Here is a 12,109-nt window from a genome sequence, read left to right on the forward strand (position 1 = left end):
AACGGTGCGTAGCGTGCTGCCGGACTGATTGTTGCGTGTGCGGTTACTTGTAACTGACGCATTATTGACTGACGTCGTGATGCAGGAGGACAATTTGAATGGAAAGCCAAATATACCTTCAAATGGACACTCACCGTAGTGCAAAGAGATGTAGGGACACGATTTCCTGATCCACCAAATAGATCTTACCATGCAGCTCATGATCTACGTTCCACGTTACGAACTGAAAACGACACCCATGTTCATTGAACTTAAGGCAGAACAGCAGCAATGTTAATGTATATGTTACTGTTAAGTTAGACTAAGCACTAATCTTTGTGAATTTTATTTGTTACATCTTTATCTTGCCCATGGCGAGACGACTATAAAATCTAAAAAGAAGATATACTAGGACGTTATCAAATAGATCCTGGTATAAAAGAGGGAGGCAGTGGAGAGCATAAGCAACTATAAGGAAGAATTTGTCCCACTTACTACTCCAGACACCGTTTGCTAACCCTACAGCCTGGATCGACACACCAAAATATACGACGTTCTTGTCAATGTTTTTTTATTCTCAGGAGAAATGTGATTGTAGAATCATAGAAATGACCTATGAAATGTAATTTTGTTGTCAACGTGCTACTGAAAATGTTATTTGTACGCAGGAACAATGAGGCTAAAAGCCAATCATAAAGAAGTGAACTATAGACTTGTGTAAAATGAAATGTAATGTTCACGTATTTGGTGAAAAGGACGATGCAGTGATTATTGTGTGTAGTATGTAAGTTAATGTATATTTTGTGTACCCTAGTGTATATGTTCTCATTGCTAAAAAACCATAAATGTACAGTATACGAGAGGAACGAATGTTACAACTAGTGATTAGTTGAGTGCCAGGCGCGGCACCAGAACTATATAAACAAAGTGGTGATCAGAAATCCCTTAAAAGACACGAACAGTGCAATTTAAGTACGTGTGTAAGGGAGTGAAAGAACTACCAGTCTCTAGAGCGGTTGGGCTCGTTGCGTGGAATTCGACATTTCTTCGGACAATTCGCCCAATGGGGCAATGTAAAGAAACTTAATAATTTTTTTCTTATTATAAATGTATTGATAATTATTCGACTCCCATACCGAAGATTCATTTGAAAAGTATTTAACACTGACGGACAGAAGAAGATTTACGCTCTTCGTTTGTTTTAGTAATAGTTACCATTCGTTGTCCTCATGTCCTGATGATAAGACACATAAACGAAGTGCTCTGTAATTTCAAGTGAAATTGTGATAAATAATGAAAGCAACTCCTGAAAGAATACGATTTTCTCATTTACGATACCATGGCTCCCAGCTGCTGTAACTCTGGAAGTTTATTATTATTTTAATTTTGTATGGAGAATTTAGATGGGGGCGACGATCTTCACGACGGCACTGCTCAACAAGAGAGTTACGTGAATGTGTTGACCTCTTTCCCTTCGTGGCCGCCAATGTCAATTTCAATATTTAAGTCATATTTGATGCGACATTCAGAACCTGCAATTAAGAAAACAAACTTCACTTCAGACCCTAACTAATCTCTTCTAACACAGTTACTCTCCATATTACACCGTAACTTGCACTAGCAAACAATACAACAGCTAACCCTTATGCGGGACATCGAATGGTCATAAATGCAGCAATACAAAGTGTCTCACAATAACTACTACGCAGTATAATGAACAAATACAAAAGAACATACGAACCTACTATCTATCACAAAAAAGGATCATGAAGTGAAACAGTACTGAATACTATTGACTTCAATAGTTTGCCCATGGGGTTACCCTATACAAATGGGCAGTACAGTTATTATTTGTAATAAAAGTTTTGGTGCAGAGTAAATGATTGTACTGCTTGCTACATTTGCTCAGAAAGAGCCTTTACTTTCATTTATTACATAAGTTAAGCAGCTTATGGGATTTCTTAAAATGGTGTGGTTTGAGGAACCATCATTAGTTGTAAACAGTAACACACGAAATTAAGAAAATGACAAATACCCTTGCTGACAACCGTAAGTGCAATGAATAATGCAAAACTTAGTCCGATAATTAACAAGGGGACCTAGGAACTAGTCTCCCATTGGACTCCAAGTAAAACTGGCTTTGTAAATGACTGCACAACTTGAAAAACCACTTTAAAGCAATATATAAAAAGGAACAAACGATTACAGACAGCTATAAGTACTTTATATTTTTGTCACTGATTATTTTAATAGATGCTTCTTATTTAATGAGAATCTTTCTTTGTGAACACACTTTAGAAAACTAAAAGATAAAAAATTATGTGGAGTAAATCATTTCCTGCTATACAGAAAACTAACTAAACTTCATTCTCCACAAAGTTAATAAAACAGCAAAATGTTTTCCTGTCAAAATAACCAGTTAGTAAAAACAGGATACTCGGAATTAACTCAGTTGGATAATACCCTGTTGAAGAATGTGGCTGGGATAATCACGGGTGTGCACACGTAGTTAGACGTTCCACAAAAAGTTGTTCAATACATAATACCTGGTCCATTGGATGTACATGTTTAGATAACAGTTCTGCTGAAGGTGGTAGCGGTTGTGGCAAATTTCAGTGGGAAAAGCAACCATGGTTCTTGATTAGCCCTGTTATAGCTCTTCTTGGCGTTGTAAATTTAAGCAAACAGGGCTAATAATGATACAGAGGTCGATAGCACTCACTCCGTCTTCAAGCCACAAGTGGCCCATTGGGAGCATCCGACCGCCGTGTCATCCTCAAGCGAGAATGCGGATAGGAGGGGCGTGTGGTCAGCCCACCGCTCTCCCGGTCGTTATGATGGTTTTCTTTGACCGGAGCCGCTACTATTCGGTCGAGTAGCTCCTCCGTTGGCATCACGAGGCGGAGTGCACTCCGAAAAATGGCAACAGCACATGGCGGCCCGGATGGTCACCCATCCAGCTGCCGGCCACGCCCGACAGCGCTTAACTTCGGTGATCTGACGGGAACCGGTGTATCCACTGGGGTAAGGCCGTTGTGGTCGATAGGTCACTATGAATTTCATGCGAGGTAATTTACATGCTCGCAAGCTCTTTTTGCCTTAATTTATGCCACAATAGGTGACAAGGCTCCACTCAGTAACTCAATGAGAACTCGACTATCCACTCGCCACAAAGGAATCAAGCGCCTTGCGCGCCAATTCCACCTTTTCCTGTCCCGCTAAACTATTTCCGTAGTGGCGGGGTTTTACAACAGATTTTACATTTAGCTTTCCTACTTATGGACCAGTAAAATATGAAGAGTTTTTACAAGTTATTGCATTCACAGAGTATTACGTATAAAATCTGAGGTACAGTTACAACATAATTTCTCAAAATGCCAAAATAATTAACATAATTATTACATATTTACACAATCAAAGATCTTGACTATGCAGATACACTAGTGAACAAAGTCAGCAGAGAATTTGTGCAAATTATACATTAACCTATCAATTATTATTGTTACAAACGAACTTCTGTAACTAGGGAAATGTCACAAATTACGTATCCAGATTTTTTCTACTGTATCCAGATACTGCTGCGTGCCAAAAAACTCTCCGCTTCCATTCGGAGAGGTAACGAAAAACTATCATTATAAATGACATAAGATATAGTTACACCTATTAAAAGGTTTCTTTCTCATTTTTATTTTAAGAAAACTAGAAAAAATTTCATGTTATTCACACACATGCGTATCACTCTAACACTAACAGCTACAGCCAGGGACCATTTGGTTTCTCTGCTTCCATTCTTGCTGAGAGCTCTCAGCTGTTTTCGTAGCCGTTCCCAGGCGACGTGACGTGACGTGTTGTTTGCTAAACTGTTTCCGCAACGCACGCCATCGTCGATACGGCTCGATAATGGCTGTGTAGGGGCGTTGGAGCAGTTGATTGAATGCTCGAATGCTAAAGCCGCCCTTATACTTGTATTCAAATTTCTGTTAGCGTGACAACTTACCGGAACCTCTCGTCACCTGAGGGAACAGCCGACAATCATTCAGATCGGTGAGTCCCTTCCCATGGATTGTTATTATCTTCTCATAGAATTAACACGCTTTTTCGTATCAATGAGAAATGTCAGTCTCTGAGAACAGTCTTTAAAAGCAGCACCTATAACTCACGAAAATTACATAATAGAATATGTTCGCTACAACATACCAACCAACCGCACAACAAGATAGGCTCGTCGGGTATCCTTCGCAGTATTACTAATACAAACAGCACCACTTTTCAGGTATACTTAATTGAAGAAGTTTTTAAAATTTTTTACAAATTTATTAACTTTTGGAACTTGCCCATAGAAGTATCACAGCACTGGAAAATATTCTATGTGGTTTACACACTTTCCATTCGAAAAGATAAGAAAAACCTGTCATTATAAATGGTATAACATTTAGCTGATATAGTCTTTGACAATTTAAAGTAGACATTCGTTTAAGTCGTGCCCTGGTACCATGTTATATAAGCTTAACAAAGGACTGACTCCGATATAAAACAAGTTTATTGAAGAAATAATTGCTGCCTTTATGTAGAATAATTTTGGTTTTATGTTTCCGAGAATTTCTGATTGTTCTGTTAGATTTCCATTGTAGTATTTTATCTTAATATAATGTAGGTACAGGAAGCATATTTACGAGTACCTCTTCTTCTGACCGAAATAAAATAAACTATAAGAGACAATATACAATGGAAATTCAGCTTATCTTTTTAACCAAAACCTACTGCATTTGTCATAAAAACAGAGTTAGCAAATTCTGTATAAAGAGACGAAATGTCTAAGCGGCCAATGCAACATTTCAGCAGAAAGTATTCCGCAGATAGTTATATGCGTTCTTTCAAATAAGTGCATGTCGTTTCAAAGACATATCCAAAGATATGTGTGGTGTAACCATGAGTTTTGTTTCCACTCGAAACCGATTGAACACAAACTCCAAGCAAGAAATCTTTTCTATTAGTCGTTGCTGACTTCTATCACTTTCATAAACCCATCAAAAATGTTTTGAGCCACAGTCATGACTTACATGGTTTGAAACGTAGCACCACTTGCTGTAATAAGTATAAGGTTTTTTCTTTCTTTTCCGCTGTCAGTTCCATACGTAAATCATATACCATTGCATATGTCAAAGCTACAAGTTCTTGTTTAAGTTTCCAAAACTTAACTACAGCGTAAATAGTTCATGTTTTATTTACAGAAATATTCAAAATTTACAATCCGTAAGAACCCTGTGCTTTTTAAAATTTCACCCTGCTATTAATTTTTGATATAGGATCGACTAAAGTACTTTATTTGGAAGCCTTTATTCTAGTCTTGCTAAGGAGCATAATAACTTTTATGGAAACTACGTATTTCAGAAGTTTTCTCTAATTAAAATTATTATCTTGATAAATAATCCAGAATTTTCGAATCTTATATTGTAATCCTATCGAAAATTAATCTTCACAGACTTGTACCCTAATGTTTCTGTTCCCAAGCATATGTAATTTTATTAGAATAATTTGTCAATTGATAAATCGTTTCACTTAGTAAATCTGAGTTTCCAGAGAATTCTGGCCCAGCTTTTGTAAATCTCAAGGCGTGCCAATAATTCCATGTTATAAGATACAACCTATGATTTTTACCTTTTTCAGAATATTTAACCAATTGTTAATCCAAATATAGTCCTTACCTAACGTCTATCTACATTCTATACTTTTCAGTTTTTTATATTACTATCTAAAATATAATAGCTTTGTAATTCAGCATTTTGTGGTGGGTTATAACAGTTCTGTGTCAGTCACCAATTTTTCAAGTGATCTCGTACTAAGGAGCCATCGAGTAATGTTGAGACAATCAATGCTTGTTTAGCATTCAGTTTTGTGAATTTCCATGTCAGCAATTTACCCCGAGATACGACTGAATTCATCTACATCTACTTCTACATGACTATTCTGCAATTCACACTTACGCGTCTGGCATATGGTACTTCGAACCACCTTCAGACTACTTCTCTTCTGTTCCACTTTCCAATAGCGCACAGAGAAAATGAACCCCTAAGTATTTCTGTACGAGCTCTGATTTCTCTTATTTTATTATTATCATTTCTCCCTATTTAGGCTGGTGACAACAAAAGTTCACATACTCAAGAGACAATTAAAGATCGAAATTTCGTGAAAAGATCCCGCCACTGGGAAGAATGACTTTGTTTTAATTATTACCATCTTAAGTCGCTTATCACATCCGTGACACTCTCTCTCATATATCTTGATACTACAAAACAAGCTGCCCTTGTTTGAACTTTTTTGATGTCCTCCGTCAATCCTGTCTGGTAAGGCTCTTATTAGCACAGCCATACTCTAGCAGAGGACAAACAAACCTAGAGTAGGCAGTCTCTTTAGTGGAACTGTTGCATCTTTAAAGCATTCTGCCAATAGAACGTACTCTTTGGTATGGCTTCCCTACAAAATTATCTGTGTGAGAGTTCCATTTAAGTTGTTAGTAACTGTAATTCCTAGGTATTTAGTCAACTTAACAGCCTTGAAATACGAAGGTTGGAACTTAAATAGTGGTAATTAGTTATTAACAACCGATATAAAAGACTTACATGTTTTCACCTGTTACTGTCCTTCAAAGTAGTCACCAGCATTGTGTAGAACCCGTTGCCAGCGATGTGGAAGGCGTAGCATACCGTTAGCAGAGCCTGTTCTGTTGATGTTGCGAATGGAGCGGTCTGCTACCTGTCGAATCTCTGGAACAGTTCTGAAGCGAGTGCCACGAAGTGGTTCCTTCATTTTCGGGATAAAATGAAAGTCACAAGGACTCAAGTCCGGTGAGTATGATGGATGGTACAGTACTTCCCAGTCCCATCGACCGAACAGAGCAGCCACAACTTGCGCTGTATGCGCCCGCGCATTGTCGTGCAAAATGATGGGTGGGTTGCGCGGAAAGTGTTGCCGCTTCTTTCGCAAAGCTGGTCGCAGGTGATGCTCCAAAAATGAACAGCAATACGGTGCATTGATGGTCTACCGTGGAGGGACGTAATGCGTTAGGATAACACCATCACAGTCGTACATGAGAATCAGCATAACTTTAGACCTCTCCATTCGCACCATCAACAGAACAGGCTCTACTAACGGTATACTACGCCTTCCCCATTGCTAGCAACTGGTTCCACACAAAGCAGGTGACTACTTTGAAGGACGCTAGCAGGTGCAAACATGTAACTCTTTGTATTGGTTGTGAATAAATAGTTGCCACTATCTAAGTTCCAACCCTCGCATATGTGATTCAACAGTAGATATTTAACGGATTTATTTTTGTGATCATGTGGATGACCCCACTCTTTCTTATTAAGAGAGAATTATGCAGATACAGCCCCATGTATGAAACAGAAATTGTTCCTCAATGCAGTGTTATTGCCCGTAGTATCTGAATTTACTGATCTGTTGTGTGAAACATACGGAGTTTAACGTACACCTGACCATCATAGTGATAGACAATGATAATAAATGTGTACAAACTACTCCGATGATGAAGCGTGCAACTATTTTGAAAATCACTTCAGGATCCTTGCAGTCGACAAATGAACTTCGTGAATACGTAGATTACCGAGTGGCATGAATGGTATGTCAGTAAACTTAAAAGTGAGTGTTCCTGTTTTTTAGTTGTTGGAAAACTCTATGTGAGCAATTTTTGACGACAAGAAACCGCTGCTTACGTCTCTGTGATGAAAGTGAAAATAAAAATGGATGCGTTCTCACAGTGGGTGAGTAGAGCGCACTTTGCCTCAAGTCGTGAACGCGACACTGTGGGACTCCCATCTCTTCGGCAGAGTCATCGCTGAGTTATGTTTTGGTCCAATGTATGGATATCGGACGTCCCTCATCGCTGTTTTGGGCCAATGTATGGATATCGGACGTCTCTCATTGCTTCCGAAGGCAATTTCAGGGCTGTTCGTTATCGGTACTGGAGCCTCCAATCTATGCCCCAGTCCTACGGTCAATATTTCCCCGATGCGCTCGTCTTACAAGACGACGCTGGATGAACACATCAAGTCCACCTCGTGAACGCTTTTCTCCAGATGGTATGAATTGAATGGCCTACTATACCTCTCATATCAACCACACTGGGAAGGCGTGCAACCAGTTGGAACTTGCGATACGTCATTACACAATGGACTACTATTCAAGATTAGAACAGGCTTCAGCAGCGACGTCACGTCTCCACCACCCTACGGACATGATGCTGAGGAGGGTCTAAGCACGTTACAATGCAAGGTGTACCGCAATTCGGTACTGGCTGTTGCCCAGCAGTAGAGTTTGATTTTACGGTTGTCCAAAGATGTACACTTTCGAACAGACTGGATTTATTTTGGTTATTGCTTCATTCCTGTTTCTAAAACAAGTCATTTTTAGTTCCATATTTATTAATCTTTCATTATCTATTCCGCTCGAATCTAATTCCATAGACATGCACCGATGAAAAACATTTTTCGGGCGCTACATACGAGGGTCACTCCAAAAGAAATGCACACTATTTTTGTAAAAATACAGTTTTATTCTGCATGTGTGAAAGATTTACAGTGTGTAGATACATCCTTCCCGCTTGTTTTCAAACTTAGTTCAACCTGTTCCCCTGAGTGGCGCCGTCACAGCATGTCTTCAAGATGGCTGCTACACTTGTCGTTCGTCAGAAGCAACGTGCTGTCATAGAATTCCTGTGCTGTGAAAACGAGACAGTGAGAAACATCCACAAGAGGTTGAAAAAGGTGTATGGAGATGCTGCTGTCGATCGCAGTACAGTTAGTCGGTGGACAAGCAGGTTACGTGATGAAAGCGGACACGGCAATATTGAGGATTGTCCTCGCAGCGGCAGGCCTCGTACTGCACACACTCCAGACAATGTGCAGAGAGTTAACGAATTGGTGACTGCTGACAGACGCATCACAGTGAACGAATTGTCACGCTACGTCGGGTTAGAGGAAGGAAGTGTGTGCAGAATACTGAAAGTGTTGGCGTTAAAAATGGTTTGTGCCAGGTGGGTTCCCTGGATGTTGACAGTGGCTCACAAAGAAACAAGAAAAACGGTACGCAGCGAACTTTTGGAACAGTACGAGAATGGTGGAGATGAATTTCTTGGAAGAATTGTGACAGGTGATGGAACATTGCTCCATCATTTTTCATCAGAGACGAAGAGGCAATCAATGGAGTGGCATCATGCAAATTCACCCAAGGAAAAAAAAATTCAAAATCACACCTTATGCTGGAAACGTTATGGCTACGGTGTTTTCCGATTCCGAAGGACTCTTGCTTGTGGACATTATGCCAAGTGGAACCACCATAAATTCCGATGCATATGTGACGACACTGAAGAAACTTCGAGCTCGACTGATTCGTGTTCTAACACATCGGCAAAAGCAGGATGTTTTGCTGTTGCACGACAATGCACGACCACATGTCAGTCAAAAAACCATGGAACCTATCACAAAAATCGGATGGACAACACTGAAACACCCACCTTAGAGTCCTGACCTGGCTCCGTGTGTCTGTCATCTCTTTGGGAAACTGAAAGACTCTCTCGGTGGAACAAGGTTTGAAGATGATGACTCCCTTGTGCACGCTGCCAAACAGTGGCTCCAACAGGTTGGTCCAGAATTTTATCGTGAGGGTATACAGGCGCTGTTTCCAAGATGGCGTAAGGCAGTTGAGAGGAATGGAAATTACGTGGAGAAATGAAAATATTGTTCCTAAAAGATGTATCTACACACTGTAAGACTTTCAAACATGTAGAATAAAAGATGGATTTTAAAAAAAATAGTGTGCATTTCTTTTGGAGTGACCCTTGTACATTGTCGAGAAGCATTAAAGTGACCACCTGTCAAAAGCCTGAATAACAACCTTTTGTAGCGCGAACCACTGCGAGACGTGCAGAAAGAGATTGAGTGAGGTTCTGGAAGGTAACGACAGGGATGTGGAGCCATGCCAGTTCGAGCGCCGTGACCAGCTACGCTAGGTTTCTCAGCTGATGACCCATAGGTCGAACAGCCTGATCGAGGTGGTCCCACAAATTCTTGATTGGGTTTAAATCCGGGGAGTCTAGTGGACAGGCAAGACCAGTGAACTGATCCTGATGCTCTTCGAAACACGCACGTACACTGCGAGCTGTATGACAAGTTGCATTGACCTCCTGGCAGATGGCGTAGTGCCGTGCAAAAACTAACTAACTATAAGCAGGTATGGACTGGAGGATACAGGAGGATTGATGCATACTTGCTTTGACCCATTGTGCCTTCCATAATGACGAAATCACGCAGGGAATGCTACGAAAACGTTCCCCAGACCATAACGCTCTCTCCTCCGGCCTGGACTCATCCGACAATTGTTACAGGACCGTACACGCCAACGGCCATCTGTTCGATGGAGCTTAAAACGTGATCCATCTGAAACAGTTACCTGTCGTCACTCAGTACATGTCCAGCTGCTGTTCTCGGGTGCAAAGTCCAGGCTTCGCCGCCGATGAGCAGCAGTAGCATGAGTGCATGAATCAGGCATTTGCAACAGAGGTCCACATGTAGCAACGTTCGCCAAAGGATCATTGAGGAGACACGGTTGGTAGCCCCTTGGTTCATCTAGGTGGTCGGTTGCTCCACAGTTGCACGTCTGTTCGTACGTTATTCCGCAGCCGACGTACACTCCTGTCACCTGTGATGAACCAGTGTTGCCTCGGCGTTGGTTTTGAATAGTAACATTTTGCCATGTACGGCATAATGTAACTGCGGCGGCACCGTACAGTTTACAAACTTAGCTGTTTCGGAAATGCTTCCACCCTTGGCCCGGAAGCAAATGAGCATTCCCTTTTGGACTTCAGATAAACAGCTCGATTTCCACTTTACGACAACGACTGCACTGATTTCTTGTCCCCCCCTCCCGCGACACGCTTTATATACTCTCCACTGCTAGTGCTGCCACCTGCCATATGTGAGTGGTTATTGCACGTTGATGTGAAGCATAGTCGGTGGTGTCATTAATGTGATTGGACCGTGTGGAAGGACCTGCCGAGCGCTGCTACCGTTGTGAGCCTAATGTAATTTGTTACGACAGTTAACTGCTCCAAGGTCCTTTACAGACAACCAGAATCATCCCTCTAAGATGACAGAAGATGTTGCATCGAAACTTATGATGTTCTAGTGACAACATCTGACACGTCAGTTGTGTGCCTCATAAATATACAATGGGTACGAAAAACATTAGACAAGCAGTTCTATGGCACTGTACTTTGCTTGACGATAACTCAACCAAACTTATCGGTGACGCAAATACTCGCATGCTTAACTGTGTCATGTGACACTCGTTGCAGAGCCACTCCGGACTGCTATCCACAATGAATCATTTACACGTTCTGTAAGTGTCTTGAAAGCGTGAGAGCTGATGTTTACAGGGTACCTCATGGATAAGTACTGTTTAATTTGTTTCCGAAATAACGACTCCCACCTTGAGCGTTTTGTGAGAATTAGCGCAGCATCAGCTATGCATACTGTACTATTTTGTTACTTTAGTACAATACTGCGCCACATATTAAAAATACACTCTAGCTTAGCAAGAGAAGTTTTGCGTTTTGGCGCTATTGTCGCGGCGGGTGGTAACTTCGCCATTGAACATTTCAGCGTAGACCAGCTGCATCTAGCGCAACAATTATTTTGTGCTGCGGCACTGCATTTGAACACTCTGCAATGAAAGGGTAGTAAAACTGGAGGCACACGAGGGTCAAACCAACATGTATTGGACCTATGTCTTTACTTATTTTTATTAAATGGCTCTGAGCACTGTGGGACTTAACATCTGAGGTCATCAGTCCCCTAGAACTTAGAACTACTTAAACCTAACTAACCTAAGGACATCACACATATCCATGCCCGAGGCAGGATTCGAACCTCCGACCGTAGCAGTAGCACGGTTCCAGACTGAAGCGCCTAGAGCTACTCGCCCACCGCGGCCGGCTTATTTTTATCATTTAAACACTGACCTACAGAATTTTTCCTGACAAAGACAACTGACACTTAGTAAGTAGCCTGTTTGTATGTTGGCAGCGCTATAAACTGTGTTAATATCGCTGACA

General features: G+C 41.0%; 1 protein-coding gene and 1 pseudogene across 1 annotated transcript in view; both read right to left on the reverse strand.

Annotated features, from left to right (window-relative positions):
- The window catches only part of LOC126456448 (acyl-CoA Delta-9 desaturase-like), a 218,777-nt gene that overhangs the window by 52,447 nt on the left and 154,221 nt on the right, over window positions 1-12,109 (reverse strand). The gene's annotated exons all lie outside the window — the stretch shown is intronic.
- Window positions 2,900-3,017, reverse strand: LOC126459707 (5S ribosomal RNA; annotated as a pseudogene).

Source organism: Schistocerca serialis, chromosome 2, assembly GCF_023864345.2.
Source record: "Schistocerca serialis cubense isolate TAMUIC-IGC-003099 chromosome 2, iqSchSeri2.2, whole genome shotgun sequence".
NCBI classification, from domain to species: domain Eukaryota; kingdom Metazoa; phylum Arthropoda; class Insecta; order Orthoptera; family Acrididae; genus Schistocerca; species Schistocerca serialis.